Source organism: Bubalus bubalis, chromosome 9, assembly GCF_019923935.1.
Source record: "Bubalus bubalis isolate 160015118507 breed Murrah chromosome 9, NDDB_SH_1, whole genome shotgun sequence".
NCBI lineage: Eukaryota > Metazoa > Chordata > Mammalia > Artiodactyla > Bovidae > Bubalus > Bubalus bubalis.
In genome coordinates, this window is record NC_059165.1 from 71,969,696 (window position 1) to 71,986,980 (window position 17,285).

The 17,285-nt window shown below is 41.1% G+C and overlaps 1 long non-coding RNA gene and 1 pseudogene across 4 annotated transcripts in view; both read left to right on the top strand.

Moving 5' to 3' along the window:
* Positions 1–17,285, top strand: part of LOC102409934 — a 742,713-nt pseudogene that overhangs the window by 688,964 nt on the left and 36,464 nt on the right.
* Positions 1–17,285, top strand: part of LOC112587068 — a 58,289-nt gene that overhangs the window by 36,641 nt on the left and 4,363 nt on the right. For 3 of the 4 annotated variants that reach the window (XR_006553411.1, XR_006553410.1, XR_006553409.1), the window contains exon 3: positions 15,446–15,522. This is a non-coding gene — a long non-coding RNA (uncharacterized LOC112587068). Of the gene's footprint in view, positions 1–15,445; positions 16,195–17,285 lie in introns of those variants that run through there. The other variant, XR_006553408.1, reaches the window with a different exon arrangement.

Below are 17,285 nucleotides of genomic sequence, written 5' to 3' on the forward strand. Positions count from 1 at the left end.
ACACATGTGTCTACCCACACGTACCCTTTTCCCTCCTAATAAACACTTTACCTGTTTCCCTACTTTCCATTTTTGTATGGGGATTCATTTCTACAAAGCCGGTGGGCCCGTGCCTCATCACTGGCCACTGGCTCTGCTGGTCTGGTGGCTAGTATTCAGTGCTCTTGGCCTGACTTTAGTCTCTGGGGTATCTGGCTTTAGACTCTGGTACCAGAATCCTGCTTCAAGGCACTGCAGGCTGAGGCCAACTAAACTCAGAACTGCCGTGGTATTTCAGGAGGTTAAAAAAAGGAAAGTGGCTCACTTCTTGTGCATGGCTTCCTGGGACTGAGAAGGGCCAAAGTTGTGAAACCCACGAGGGTTGGATACCTGGGCCTGCTCAGACCATGCATTCTGATACAGCAGCCCTCTGTGTAGGTTTGGCCCCAACAGAACAGTGAAATGGCAAAGTGCGCAAGGCCGTCCGCCTCTGAGGTTCTCTCTGGCCAGTGATGTTATCTCCTGCAGGAGGGCAGCAGAAACCATCCACCAAGCTGGGCTCTTGCTCTGAGAGATACAAGGCATTGTTCAGAGGATCTCCCTTCCTACTTTTCCCTCCCTCTTCCTCTCCCATCTTTCCCTTCTCCCATGGAAAATTTCGCACAGGCATGAGAAGGAAAAAGAGAACAAGGTACCCTTGTACCTACCAGTCAGGTACAGTGAGCCTCTCATGAGCATCTTATTTCATCTTTATCCCTCCCTCTCCACTCCCACCACTGGATTATTTCACAGCAAATTCTAGCTATTATAACATCTTCCCCAGACATTTTAGGCTTCATCTCTAAAGGGTAAGAGTTTTTTTTTAAATCCAAGCACAGTTCCATTATCATACCTTGGTATCTTTTAATGCCCAATCCCTACTCACATTTTCCTCATTTTATAAAGAATATATTTTTATAGTTGATTGGTTCAGTTCAAAAGTGAAAGAAATGGATAGTCGCTCAGTTGTGTCCAACTCTTTGCAACCTCATGGAATGTAGCCCGCCAAGCTCCTCTCCATGGAATTCTCCAGACAGGAATACTGGAGTGAGTTGCCATTCCCTTCTCCAGGGGATCTTCCCAACCCAGGGATCGAACTTGGGTCTCCCACATTGCAGGTGGATTCTTTACTCTCTGAGCCACCACCAAAGGATCCACCTAAAATCCACATTTCACATTTGGCGAATGGGTCTCTTAGGTCTCTTTCTCTTTTTTAAAAAGTATTTTATTATGTTAATATTATTTTAAATAGTTTTATTATTTTAATATTTAAAGTGTTTCCAAAGAGTTTTTCTTTTTAAAAAAATTAATGTAACTGGACAACTAAGTCATTTGTCACATTTAGCTCTCCCACTACCATACAAGATACTTGGTTCAGGTCAAAGTGCAAATTTTTTTGATCATCTTTATGTAAATATTTCTTGTCTATCTAGAAAGAAGGTGAGTAAAGATTTGTTTATAGTTAATTCTATGTTTTAATGTTCACCATTCAAATATTTGAATTCAGTTGATTCATTTTGCTTCCTTTTAAGTAGTAAAAATTGGTAGTGTCCTAGCTAAGCTTGTTGTTCATTTCTGTTCATCTTGGGACAAGCGGTGGTGGCAGCAGCCATCACTGAGAGCACAGGATCCTTTTGTTAATAGATCCCATCAGCAAAACTTCCAAGAGCAAAAAGAGGGTGCATACGAGGATGCTGAGACCAAAGGCATAAATTGCATGTGTGCTTACCCTGGCTCTCACAGAGCATTGACAGAAGTGCCTGCATTTCTTATAACTACTATAGATTTCAATAGTCTTATTTCTGTTCTGATTACAATTTGTATTGGAAGATTATATATTTCATCAGTACAAAACATGTATATGATTAAATGTGTATATAAGGTATAAAAATAATAAAATGAGCCCAACATCCAGCTTAAGAAATGGAACTCAGGAGGGAAGGTCAAGAGGGAGGGGACACATGCACACCTATGGCTGACTCATGTTGACGTCTGGCAGAAACCAACACAATATTGTACAGCAATTACCCTCCAGTTAAAGATAAATTAAAAAAAGAAATGGAGCTCTAAGAGTATCTTTGAAGCTCCTCCTTCCTCACCCACCATGGTAAACCTGTCTTGAATTTTTAATCAATCCTTGCTTTACTTTATATTTTACCACATATGTATGTACGTGTGTTGTTAAAGACCATATTGTTTTTTCTTTCTGTGTGTGTGTTTTGTTTTTTCTTTTTTATATAATTTCACTTGTTTATTTTGCTGGGTCTTCATTGCTGTGTGGAGTTTTCCTCTAGTTGTGGGGAGCAAGGGCTCCCGTAGCTGTGGCTTCCCATTGTGCTGGCTTCTCCTGGTGCAGAGCATAGGCTCTAGAGCACCCGGGCTTCAGCAGCTGCAGCACATGTGCCCAGGAGTTGTGGTTCCCGGGCGCGAGAGCGCAGGTTCAGCGGTTGTGTTGCATGGGCTTAGTTGCTCCACAGCATGTGGGATCTTCCCAGACCAGGGATTGAACCCATGTCTCCTGCATTGGCAGACAGATTCTTTACCACTGAGCCACCAGGGAAGCCCGAATATATAGTTTAGTTTTGCTTGTTTTTGAACTTTTCAAAACGTATTGTTCTATTTTTTGTATTTTTCTGATTTGCCTTTTTCACTCAACCTTATGTTTGCAGGATTCATTCATATTGCTGTAAATAGTACATTTGCACTGCTAATGCCATCTCATTGTGTATCGCAATTACTAATCCATTGCTCCATCAGACATTGGCTTACTTCCAGTTTTTGTTTTTGTTTTTTTAAATTACAGGCAAGTTTACCTTCAGTCTTCTTACTCCCATGCTCTGGTGCATGCATGTAAGAGTTTATACTTGGCTAAATGGTGCCAGAACAATTGATGAATTTTCACTCCTACAAGCAGTGCTTGAGACTTAGCAACACAGCTTTTAATTTGTGTCAATCTGATAAAGATAAACTAGTATCTAATTGTGGTTTTTTCTTTTCTATTTATTTTTGTTTATTTATTTGACTGCTCCAAGTCTTAGTTGTGGCATGTGGAATCTAGTTCTCTGACCAGGAATCGAACCCAGGCACCCTGCATTGGAAAGACAGAGTCTTAGCCACTAGACCACCAGGGAAGTCCCTAACCCTACTTTTGATGTGCATTTTTCTGACTACTATGGGTCAGAAATTCTTTCAGATTTTTTGGTCTTTATATTTCCTTCTCCAGGAAGCAGATTATTTGTCTATTGTTGACATGGAGGGTTTTGTTTCCTTTAAATATGTTATAGTTTCTTTTTTTTAAGATATATATATATATATATATTTTTTTTTTATTCATTCATTCATTTATGTATTCTGTGCCCGGTCTTAGTTGCATGTGGAGTCTAGTTCCCTGACCTGGGATTGAACCCAGGCCCCTTGCGTTCGGGTATCTGAGTCTTAGCCACTGGACCACCAGGGAAGTCCTGTGTTATAGATTCAAATTCTGCATCACTCATATGCATAGCACAATTCTTCTACAGATTTGAAGCTTATCTCTTCATTTTCATTTTGGTGTGTGTGTTTACACTGAAAAATGCTTATTATGGAGAATTTTGGACGTACAAAAACGTAAACTAATACAGCCCAGTGTACCCATCGTCAAGACTCACCAAACTTCGCACCCTTGGCTCATCCTGCCTCGCCACACATCTATTTCCTTTACCTCCTGTGTTATTTTGAAACAAATCATGGACAGCATATATATTCATACACATATTTGTGTATTTAAAAGGATGCGCATCCTGCCCGGATGCCTTCCCCACCTCCTTTGTGCTCTAACACCCTATTCCAGGCTGCTGCCCCTGTTCTGCTTCCCTGCCTGTGCTCTCTGGCCTCTGATACATCTCCCGTGCAGATGCCTCCATGCCACGTGGACTCTGACGCCTCCTTTGAGCCACCCTTGTTCTCCCTTCACCCTCTAATGTGGCAAAATACCTGACTTGTCCTCACCTAACCTTTTAGTACTGAATGTTTCAGAAAAGGAAGGGAAGGAGGGGATGGGAGGAAGTGGAAAGAAGGAGAAAAAGAAGAACATGAACACATATGGCACCTTTTGATGAATTAGGTATTTCTAATTTTAATATAGCCAAATTTATCAAACTTTCCATTTGCAGTTTTCACTTTTTGTATCTTGCTTAGTGAATTATGTCCTACCTTAAGATCTTAAAGATATTCCTTTATATTGGGTTTTAAAATTTGCCTTTCACTGTAAATCTTTAAGCTAGCTGTAATTTATTTTTATATAGGATGTGAGATACAGATCCATTTTCATTTATTCCATATGAAACAAAAAAATTTTATTTATTTTTAACTGAAGGAAAACTGCTGTATAATATTGTGTTGGTTTCTGCCATATATCAACATGAACCAGCCGTAGATCTACATATGTCCACTCCCTCTTGAACCTCCCTCCCACCTCCCACACCATTCCACCCCTCTAGGTTGTCACAGAGCCCCAGTTTGAGTTCCCTGAGTCATATAGCAAATTCCCACTGGCTATCTATTTTACATATGATAGTGTGATTCCATGCTACTCTCTCCATTTGTCCCACTTTCTCCTTCCTCCCCACTGTCCACAAGTGTGTTCTCTATGTCTGTGTCTCCATTGCTGCCCTGGAAACAGGTTCATCAGCAGCATCTTTCTAGATCCCATGTATATGCATTAATATACAATATTTGTCTTTCTGTTTCTGACTTACTTCACTCTGTATAATAGGCTCCAGGTTCATCCGTTTCATTAGAACTCACTGAAATGTGTTCCTTTTTATAGCAGAGTAATAGTCCATCATATGTATGTACCACAGCTTCTCTATCCATTCATCTGTGGATGGACATCTAGGTTGCTTCCATATTCTAGCTATTGTCAATAGTGCTGCAATGAACATTGGGATATATGTGTCTTTTTAAACTATGGTTTCCTCAGGATCAGAGAAGGCAATGGCACCCTACTCCAGTACTCTTGCCTGGAAAATCCCATGGATGGAGGAGCCTGGTAGGCTGCAATCCATGGGGTCATGAAGAGTCGGACATGACTGAGCGATTTCACTTTCATGCATTAGACAAGGAAATGGCAACCCACTCCAGTGTTCTTGCTGGAGAATCCCAGGGACGGGGGAGCCTGGTGGGCTGCCGTCTGTGGGGTCTCACAGAGTCGGACACGACTGAAGTGACTTAGCTTTAGCTTTCCTCAGGCTATATGGCCAGTAGTGGGATTATTGAGTCATATGGTAGTTTTTTTTTTTCAATATGGTAGTTTTATTTGTAGTTTTTAAAGGAAGCTCCATAGTGGCTGTATCAATTTACATTCACTAATTTACACTATCAGTGCAAGAGGTTTCCTTTTTCTCCACATCCTCTCCAGCATTTATTGTTTGTAGATTTTTTTGATGATGGTCATTCTGACTAGTGTGAGGTGATATCTCATTGTAGTTTTGATTTGCATTTCTCTGATAACGAATGATGTCGAGCATCTTTCCATGTGTTTATTAGCCATTTGTATGTCTCTTTTGGAGAAATGTCTGTTTAGGTCTTCTGCCCATTCTTTGATTGGGTTGTTTCTTTTTCTGCTATTGAGTTGCATAAGTTGCTTGTATATTTGTTTTGTTTGCTTGTATATTTTGGAAATTAATCTTTTGTCAGTTATTTCATTTGCTATTATTTTCTCCCATTCTGAGGGTTGTCTTTTCACCTTGTTTAAGTTTCCTTTGCTGTGCAAAAGCTTTTAGGTTTAATTAGGCCCTATTTGTTTATTTTTGCTTTTATTTCTATTACTCTAAGAGGTGGGTCATAGAGGATCTTGCTATGATTTCTGTCAAAGAGTGTTCTGCCTATGTTTTCCTCAAAGAGTTTTATAGTTTCTGGTCTTACATTTAGATCTTTAATCCATTTTGAGGTTATCTTTGTATATGGTGTTAGAAAGTAATCTAATTTTGTTATTTTACACATGGCTTTTCCAAGCACCACTTATTGAAGAGACTATCTTTTTTGCATTATATATTCTTGCCTCCTTTGTCAAAGATAAGGTGCTGATAGGCGCATGGGTTTATGACTGGACTTTCCATCTTGTTTCATTCATCTATGTTCCTGTTTTTGTGATGGTCAGTGCTGTCTTGATGACTGTAGCTTTGTAGTATACTCAGAAGTGAGAAAGGTTGAATCCTCCAGCTCCATTCTTCTTTTTCAAGGCTGCTTTGGCTTTTTGAGTCTTTTGTGTTTCCATATGAATTGTGAAATTTCTTGTTCTAGTTCTGTGAAAAATGCCATTGGTAATTTGACAGGGATCGCACTGAATCAGTAGGTTGCATTTGGTAGTATAGTCATTTTCACAATATCGATTCTTCCAACCCAGGGACATTGGAATATCTCTCCATTTGTTTATGTCATCTTTGATTTCTCTCATCAGTGCCTTATAATTTTCTGTATACAGCTATTTTGTCTCCTTAGGTAGGCTTATTCCTAGCTATTTTATTCTTTTTGTTGCAATGGTAAATGGGATTGATTCTATAACTTCTCTTTCTGATTTTTTGTTGTTAGTGTATAGGAATGCAAGTGATTTCTGTGTATTGATTTTTGTATCCTGATACTTTACCAAATTCTCTGATTAGCTCTAGTAATTTTCTGATGGTATCTTTAGGATTTTCTATGTATTGTATCATGTCATTTGCAAACAGTGAGTTTTACTTCTTTTCCAGTCTGGATTCCTTTTATTTCTTTTTCTTCTCTGATTGCCATAGATAAGACTTTGAAAACTATAATAGTGGCAAGAGTGGGCACACTTGTCTTGTTCCTGATCTTGGAGGAAATGCTTTCAGCTTTTCACCATTGAGAATAATGTTTGCTGTGGGTTTATCATGTTGTTGTTCAGTCACCCAGTCACATCCAACTCTTTGCGACCCCATGGACTGCAGCACACCAGGCCTCCCTTTCCCTCACCATCTCCAGGAATTTGCTGAAGATCATCTTCACTGCATCAGTGATACCATCCAGCCATCTCATCCTCTGATGCCTTCTTCTCCTTCTGCCTCCAATCTTTCCCAGAATCAGGGACTTTTCCAATGAGTCTTCTGTTCACATCAGATGACCAAAATAATGGAGTTTCAGCTTCAGCCTCAGTCCTTACAGTGAATATTCAGGGCTGTTCTTCCTTAAGATTGACTGGTTTGATCTCCTTGGTGTCCAAGGGACACCAGGAGTCTTCTCCAGCACCACAGTTCAAAGGCATCAATTCTTTGGTGTTCTGGCTTTTTTACAGTCCAGCCCTCACAACCATACGTGACCACTGGGAAGTCCTAGCCTTGACTATAGGAACATTTTTCAGCTGAGTAATGTCTCTGCTTTTCAACCCACTGTCTAGGTTTGTCATCGCTTTCCTGCCAAGAAACAATCATCTTCTGATTTCATGGCTGCAGTCACTATCTGCAGTGATTTTGGAGCCCAAGAAGAGGAAATCTGTCACTACTTCCACCTTTTCCCATCTATTTGCCATGCAGAAATGGGGCTGGATGCCATGCTTAGTTTTTTTTAATATTTAGTCTTAAACTGGCTCTTTCACTCTCCTCCTTCACCTTCATCAAGAGGCTCTTTAGTTCCTCTTTGCTTTCTGCCATTAGAGTGGTATCATCTGCATATCTGAAGTTGTTGATGTTTCTCCCACCTAACTAGATTCCAGCTGGTAACTCATCCAGCCCGGCATTTCTCATGATGTGCTCAGCATATAGCTTAAGCAAACAGGGTGACAGCAGACAGCCCTGTCACTCCTTTCTCAATCTTGAACCAATCATTTGTTCCATACAGGGTTCTAACTGTTGCTTCTTGACCTGCATACAGGTTTCTCAGGAGACAGGTGAGGTGGTCTGCTATCCCCATCTCTCTAAGAGCTTTTCACAATTTGTCATGATTCACACAGTCAAAGGCTTTATCATAGTCGATGAAACAGAAATAGATGATTTTCTGAAATTCCCTTGTTTCTCTATAATTCAGCGAATGTTAGCAATTTGATCTCTAGTTCCTCTTCCTTTTCTAAACCCAGCTTGGACATCTGGAAGTTCCTGGTTCACCATTATGCTAAAGCCTAGCATGCAAGATTTTAAGCATGACCTTACTAGCATGGGAGATGAGTGGAGTTGTCCAATGGTTAGCACATTCTTTGGTACTACCTGTTTTGAGAATTGGTATGAGGATTGACCTTTCCCAGTCCTGTGGCCACTGCTGGGTCTTCCAGATTTGCTGACATAAGGAATGCAAAACCTTATGGCATCATCCCTTAGGAATTTGAATAGTTCTTCTGGAATTTTATTGCATCCATTAGCTTTATTAACAGCAGTGCTTCTTAAGGCCCACTTGACTTTGCACTCCAGAATGACTGGCTCTTGGGTGACTAACCACACCATCATAGTAATCCAGTTCATTTGGATCTTTTCTGTACAGTTCTTCCATGTATTCTTTCCATCTCGTCTTGATCTCTTCTGAGTCTACTAACATGTGAAAGTCACTCAGTCATGTCTGACTCTTTGCGACCCCATGGACTATACAGTCCATGGAATTCTCCAGGCCAGAATACAAGACTGGGTAGCCATTCCCTTCTCCAGGGGATCTTCCCAACCCAGGGATAGAACCCAGGTCTCCACATTGCAGGTGGATTCTTTACCATCTGAGCCACCAGGGAAGCCCTCAGAATCTACTAGGTCTCTACAGTTTTTATCCTTTATTGTGCCCACCTTTGGGCAGAATGCTCCCTTGATGTTTCCAATTTTCCTGAACAGATCTCTAGTCTTTCCTCTTTGGTTGTTTTCTTCTATTATTAAGCATTGTTCATTGAATAAGGCCTTCTTGTCTCTTCTAGCTATTTTTTGGAATTCTGCATTTAATTGCATGTACTTTTCCCTCTCTTCCTTGCTTTCCACTTCTCTTTGTTTATCATATATGGCCTTTATTATAGGTAAGTTCTTGCTATGCCCATTTTTGGAAGAGTCTTTACCATAAATGAGTGCTGAATTTTGTCAAAATATTTTTCTGCATCTATTGAGATTATCATATGATTTTTATTTTCCAATTTGTTAATATGCTGTATCATATTGACTGATTTGTGTGTATTGAAGAATCCTTGTATCCCTGGGATAAACTTGACTTGATCGTGGTGTGCATGCATGCATGCTCAGTTGCTTCAGTCATGTCCAACTTTTTGTGACTGTATGGACTATAGCCTCCCAGGCTCCTCTGTCCATAGGATTCTCCAGGCAAGAATACTGGAGTGAGTTGCCATGCCCTCCTCTGGGGGATCTTCCTATCCCAGGGATCAAACCTGTGTCTCCTTCAGCTACTGCACTGCAGGTGGATTCTTTACTGCTGAGCCACCAGGGAGGCCCTGATCATGGTGTATGGTCTTTTTAATGTGTTCTTGAATTCTGTTTCATAGAATTTTGTTGAAGATTTTTGCATCTATGTTCATCAGTCATATTGGCCCATAATTTTCTTTTTTGTGATGTCTTTATCTGGTTTTAACTTCCCTGGTGGCTCAGATGGTAAAGAATCTGCTTGCAATGTGGGAGACCTAGGTTCAATTCCTGAGTCAGGAAGATCCCCTGGAGAAGGGCATGGCAACCCACTCCAGTATTCTTGCCTGGAGAATCCCATGGACAGAGGAGCCTGGGAGGGGGTGGTCTATAGTCCATGAGCTCACAAAGAGCCAGACACAATGGAGCAACTAAAACTTTTACTATCTGGTTTTGGTATCTGGGTGATAGTGGCCTTGTAGAAGAGTTTGGAAGTGTTCCTTCCTTTGAAGTTTTTTGAAAGAGTTTCAGATGGATAGGCATTCAGTTCAGTTCAGTCGCTCAGTCATGTCTGACTCTTTGCGACCCCATGAACTGCAGCACACCAGGCCTCCTGTCCATCACCAACTCCAGGAGTTCACTCAAACTCACGTCCATCGAGTCAGTGATGCCATCCAGCCATCTCATCCTCTGTCCTCCCCTTCTCCTCCTGCCTCCAATCCCTCCCAGCATCAGAGTCTTTTCCAATGAGTCAACTCTTTGCATGAGGTGGCCAAAGTACTGGAGTTTCAGCTTTAGCATCATTCCTTCCAAAGAAATCCCAGGGCTGATCTCCTTCAGAATGGACTGGTTGGATCTCCTTGCAGTCCAAGGGACTCTCAAGAGTCTTCTCCAACACCACAGTTCAAAAGCATCAATTCTTCGGCACTCAGCATTCTTCACAGTCCAACTCTCACATCCATACATGACCACAGGAAAAACCATAGCCTTGACTGGATGGACCTTTGTTGGCAAAGTAATGTCTCTGCTTTTGAATATGCTATCTAGGTTGGTCATAACTTTCCTTCCAAGGAGTAAGCATCTTTTAATTTCATGACTGCAATCACCATCTGCAAATGATTTTGGAGCCCAAAATAATAAAGTCTGACACTGTTTCCACTGTTTCCCCATCTATTTCCCATGAAGTGATGGGACCGGATGCCATGATCTTCGTTTTCTGAATGTTGAGCTTTAAGCCAACTTTTTTACTCTCCTCTTTCACTTTCATCAAGAGGCTTTTGAGTTCCTCTTCACTTTCTGCCATAAGGATAGTCTCATCTGCATATCTGCATTAGCTCATCTCTAAATGTTTGATAGAATTCACCTGTGAAGCTATCTGGCCCTAGGCTTTTGGTTTTGTTTTGTTTTTTTGTTTTGGAGATTTTTGATCACAGTTTTAATTTCAGCACTTGTGATTGGCTTGTTCATAATTTCTATTTCTTCCTGATTCAATCTAGGATAATTGAACTTTTCTAAGACTCTGTCCATTTCTTCCAGGTTGTCCATTTTATTGGCATATTGTTACTCATAATAGTCTCTTCTGATCCTTTGTATTTCTGCATTCTGTTGTAACCCCTCCTTTTTCATTTCAAATTTTATTGATTTGATTCTTCTCCCTTTTTTTCTTGGTGAGTCTTGCTAATAGTTTGTCGATTTTATCTTCTCAAAGAACCAGCTTTTAATTTTATTAATCTTTACTATTGTTTCCTTCATTTCTTTTTCATTTATTTCTGCTCCGATCTTTGTGATTTCTTTCCTTCTACTAACTTTGGGGTTTTTGTTGTTGTTCTTTTTTTCTAATCATTTTAGTTGTAAAGTTAGATTGTCTAGTCTCTGTTTTTCTTCTTTCTTGAGGTAGAATTGTATTGCTATAAACTTCCCTCTTCCCAAAGAAAGGCAATGCCAAAGAATGCTGAAACTACCGCACAATTGCACTCATTTCACATGCTAGTAAAGTAATGCTCAAAATTCTCCAAGCCAGGCTTCAGCAATATGTGAACCGTGAACTTCCTGATGTTCAAGCTGGTTTTAGAAAAGGCAGAGGAACCAGAGATCAAATTGCCAACATCTGCTGGATCATCGAAAAAGCAAGAGAGTTCCAGAAAAATATCTATTTCTGCTTTATTGACTATGCCAAAGCCTTTGACTGTGTGGATCACAATAAACAGTGGAAAATTCTGAAAGAGATGGGAATACCAGACCACCTGATCTGCCTCTTGAGAAATTTGTATGCAGGTCAGGAAGCAACAGTTAGAACTGGACATGGAACAACAGACTGGTTCCAAATAGGAAAAGGAGTTCGTCAAGGCTGTATATTGTCACCCTGCTTATTTAACTTCTATGCAGAGTACATCATGAGAAATGCTGGACTGGAAGAAACACAAGCTGGAATCAAGATGGCCGGGAGAAATATCAATAACCTCAGATATGCAGATGACACCACCCTTATGGCAGAAAGTGAAGAGGAACTCAAAAGCCTCATGATGAAAGTGAAAGTGGAGAGTGAAAAAGTTGGCTTAAAGCTCAACATTCAGAAAATGAAGATCATGGCATCCGGTCCCACCACTTCATGGGAAATAGATGGGGAAACAGTGGAAACAGTGTCAGACTTTATTTTGGGGGGCTCCAAAATCACTACAGATGGTGACTGCAGCCATGAAATTAAAGGACGCTTACCCCTTGGAAAGAAAGTTATGACCAACCTAGATAGCATATTCAAAAGCAGAGACATTACTTTGCCAACAAAGGTTTGTCTAGTCAAGGCTATGGTTTTTCCTGTGGTCATGTATGGATGTGAGAGTTGGACTGTGAAGAAGGCTGAGCGCCAAAGAATTGATGCTTTTGAACTGTGGTGTCGGAGAAAATTCTTGAGAGTCCCTTGGACTGCAAGGAGATCCAACCAGTCCATTCTGAAGGAGATCAGCCCTGGGATTTCTTTGGAGGGAATGATGCTAAAGCTGAAACTCCAGTACTTTGGCCACCTCATGTGAAGAGTTGACTCATTGGAAAAGACTCTGATGCTGGGAGGGATTGGAGGCAGGAGGAGAAGGGGAGGACAGAGGATGAGATGGCTGGATGGCATCACTGACTCGATGGATGTGAATCTGAGTGAACTCCTGGAGTTGGTGATGGACAGGGAAGCGTGGTGTGCTGCAATTTATGGGGTCCCAAAGAGTCGATCTGATCTGAAACTTCCCTCTTAGAACCACTTTCGCTGAATCCCAATTACCGTGTTTTCATAGTCATTTGTTTCTAGGAATTTTTTTATTTCCATTTTGATTTCTTCAGTAATTTGCATGTGTTTTAGAAACATAGTGTTTAATCTCCATGTGTTTGTGTTTTTTATAGTCTTTTTCCTGTAATTGATATCATCTTATAGCACTGTGGTCAGTAAAGATGCATGATATGATTTCAATTTTCTTACATTTACTGAGGCTTGATTTGTGACCCAAATCCTGGAAAATGTTCCATGTATACTTGAGAAGAAAGTGTATTCTTATGCATTTGGTTAGAATATCCTGAAAATATCAATTAGATATACCTGGTCTAGTGTGTCATTTAAGGCTTGTGTTACTTATTAATTTTCTGTTTTGATGATCTGTCCATTGGTGTAAGTGGGGTGTTAAAGTCCCCTGCTATTATTATGTTGCCATCAATTTGCCCTTTTATGTCTGTTAGTGTTTGCCTTATGTACTGAGGTGCTCCTATGTTGGGTACATAAATATTCACAATTATTATGTCTTCCTCTTGGATTGATCCCTTGATCATTATGTAGTATCCTTCCTTATCTCTTGTAATATTTTTTGTTTTAACATCTATTCTGTCTGATATGCAAATTGTTACTCTGGCTTTCTTTTGATTTCCACTTGCATGGAATATATTTTTCCATCCTTTCACTTTGTGAGAGGATATGTGTGTCTAGGTCTGAAGTGGGTCTCTTGTAGACAGCATATATATGGGTCTTGTGTTTGTATCTATTCAGCCAATCTGTGTCTTTTGGTTGGAGCATTTAATCCATTGACTTTAAGTGATTACTGGTATGTATGTTCTTATTGACATTTTCTTAATTGTTTTGGGTTTGTTTTTGTAGGTCTTTTCCTTCTCTTATATTTCCTCCCTATAGATGTCCCTTTAACATTTGTTGTAAATCTGGTTTGGTGGTGCTAAATTCTCTTAGTTTTGCTTGTCTGTAAAGCTTTTGATTTCTCCATCAATTTTGAATGAGATCCTTGAGGGTAAAGTAATCTTGTAATGGTTGTAAAATGACATCCTTCAAATACTTGGTGGCTTTTCAGATATATCCTCCCCTTAACAGCCTAGAGATTTTCAGGACTGTGGTCCATTTGCTAGGTTCTCAAGCAATTCTCTGGTAGTTTTATCCAAATACACAAATCCTTAGTCAAAGTGCTCACTATATCTCTTAAGTGTTTGCTCAGTTGTGTCCGACTCTTTATGACTCCATGGACTGTGGCCCACCAGGATCCTCTGTCTGTGGGATTTTCCAAGCAAGAATACTGAAGTGTCTTGCCATTGCCTTCTCCAAGGGATCTTCCCAACCCAGGGATCGAACCCAAATCTCTTGCGCCTCCTGCATTGGCAGGCAGATTCTTTACTACTGTGTCATGGCTCCGCAGGTAAAGAATCCACCTGCAAAGCAGGAGACATGGGATTGATCCCTGGGTCAGGAAGACTCCTGGAAAAAGAAATGGCAACCCACTCCAATATTCTTGCCTGGAAAATCTTATAGACTGAGGAGCCTGGTGGGCCACAGTCCATAGGGCTGCAAAGAGCTGGACACGATTTAGCGACTGACCACCCACGCACAAGCACCACCTGGGAAGCTCATTATATACTGATGACCAAAAGGTGGCTGCTCAGAATCTATCTTCACAAACTGCAGTGAATTTTTAATGTTAATTTAAAAACTGAAGCAGTGTACTGTTTTGGTAGGACTACATTTCTCCTTAGCATTGCATCCTATTAGGTATTGTTGTACTGTGGTGCGTGTGCTGGGTATATGTGTCATTTCCAATACTGCATTAATGAAAATGTATACATTGATTTATATTGAAATGCTGTATCTTTGACATGCCAAGTTATGTAAGACATATTATTATAATGAGTTTCAACTGTGCCTTTATATATTTTTCAATGTGGCTACTAAATTTTTTTAATTACATAAGTGTCTCACTTTATGTTTTTTATGAGAGCATACTGACATACATTTTAAGAATTCAGTCCAGAATGTTTGAGATTTTCTAAGCAATAGAAGCACTTCCTTACTTTAAAAAAAAAAGTGTAGTGATCACTGTAACGATCATTATGTCCACAATCATTTCCCCCAGAATGGTTGATAACCTCGGTAGAAGCTTCCACAGGAAGTAAATACAAACCAAACACTATAATGAAAATTTCTTCTTTTTAATATTACAGTTGAGAGAGAAGACTCATTTTGGATTCAGGGCCAAAATTTATTCTATATGTTTCTGTGCCAACAATCTGTTGAACCTTTTCCCACTCATTCTCGGCATAGGTAAAGCAGCCCCCCTTTCATTACTGTCGGCAATTTGGAGATTACCACCTGTCCTTTGGGGGCTTCCCTGGTGGCCCAGTGGCTAAAGAATCCACCTGCAATGCAGGAGATACACAGGAGATGCAGGTTTTGATCCCTAGGTGGGAAGATCCCCTGGAGAAGGTAAAGGCTATCCACTCCACTATTCTTGCCTGGAGAATCCCACGGACAGAGGAGCCTGGCAGGACACAGTCCATTGAGTCACAAAGAGTTGGACATGCACTCACGCATCTATCCTTTGGGAAGGCCATTTTAATCTACCATCTTTGACATCTATGAGTTGCAGCTGTTGCTGCTCATTTTTTTATTCACTTGTCACAGTAGAAAAGAGTAACTGGAAACAAATCAGCCTGTCTCTGTGGCCCCCTTCAATCCAAATTATTAGCTGTTAGTGCATTGGCCAGATCTGACTACTGATCATTTCTTGAGCTTTTATGAGATCTTTGTTCTAGTCCAATCCACTGACTTCTGACTTAAATATTTTTCCTTTTTTTTTTTTTTCAACCAGTCAGCATCATAGAGGATTTTGAAAGAAATACTGGAACACCAAAGAAGAACTTCTTGGACTTCCAGCATCCCACCCAAGTAACATTCCAAGACACCCTGATGACTTCTGCCAGACAGCTCACTCGCATTTCAAAGTCTAAACCAACCTTCCCTCCTTCCCTTGCCCTGCCAACTCCTATGGAACCCCCAGAGTTGGTGAGGGGAGTGATCCCATCTCCTAAAAAGGCCCTCAAGTATTCAAGGGAGAGGGAAGCCCAGGACTGGAGCTTTTCTGAGACCAAAGCAACAAAGTAGTCCAGGAGAACATGCTGCCTGGTGCCCCTCCAGCCTACTCCCTTCCTCCCTGGGGTCCCCTTCTCCAGGGCACCCTCTGGATGTACAGCGGGGCATGAAAGCCATTAAGCTATGACATGGCCCTCCATGATTGCTACCAGTCTTGCCTTCACTGTTTAGGCTTTTTGTCTGGAGCCATGACATTTCCTACTTTAACTAAACTTGATCACTTCCATTCCCGGGTAAAGACCGGCCCTTATACACATGTTACCAAAACGTATGTGTGGGAGGGTCTGGCTGCTTGCCGCCCCAAAGCCAATAAACAGGCCAGGTTGGTGGAAAGGAAAGTTTGCTTTATTTCAGATATTGGCAACTGGGGGGAGAGGATGGCAGACATCTGTCCAAAGGCTGATTCACCACTCCTGACAAGCAGGGGTGAGAGCTTTTATAGAAAGATGGTGGGGGGCTGGGGGGGGGTCACATGCAGAAACAGCACAATCATCTCTAACAGTCGTCTTCAAATTGGTCATCAGTGGTCTGACCAGCATCTCTTGATTGTTTTAGGTACAGTTAATCTTCAGTTCCAGAGTCCACTTGTTCCCATTTCTTTGCAGTCAATTCTCAGAATTGTGGCAGCTCAAGTCCTGGGTACAGTCTGGTCATCATATAGCTAACTTCTTCACCTGGGGTTTTGGTATCTATAAGACAGCTCACACGATGTGGCTCAGAATATTATCTACAGCCCTTGAGAAAGAACTAAAGGTCCTTGACTATGCTTAATGACTGCATTATTATTATTTAGTCTCCTTTGTTTCCACATTTCTCACTTCTCTAATTTTCCTTTGTTTCCACATTTCTCACTTCTCTAATTAAACTTCAGTTCAGTTCAGTCACTCAGTCCTGTCCGACTCCTTGCGACCCCATGAATGGCAGCACGCCAGGCCTCCCTGTCCATCACCAACTCCTGGAGTTCACTCAAACTCATGTCCATTGAGTTGGTGATGCCATCCAGCCATCTCATCCTCTGTCCTCCCCTTCTCTTCTTGCCCCCAATCCCTCCCAGCATCAAAGTCTTTTCCAGTGAGTCAACTCTTCGCATGAGGTGGCCAAAGTACTGGAGTTTCAGCTTTAGCATCATTCCTTCCAAAGAAATCCCAGGGCTGATCTCCTTCAGAGTGGACTGGTTGGATCTCCTTGCAGTAATTAAACTTATTCTTTGATTAAAGTTGTCCACAGACAACAGGCAGGCAGAAGACGTGAGGGGTAAGGATCATTAGGGTCCTGCTGTTTCACACACAACTAACCTGTCTTCTGAAATGTGCACTATTCCCGTAGAGGAGGAAGCTCGTCCTTGCCCTGTCCCACCTACTACAATCCTTTGTAAATTTGTTCCTGGACCAAAGAAACTGAGGCCTAGAACACTCTAGACCTGGGATTCTCAACTATGGCTGCTCACTGGAATTACCTGGGGAGATTTTAAATCCTGGTGACCCAGGTACTATGCCAAACAACTCAATCAGAAGCCCTGGAGGTGGGCCCGGGCACCATCATTTTTAGTGCTCCACAGG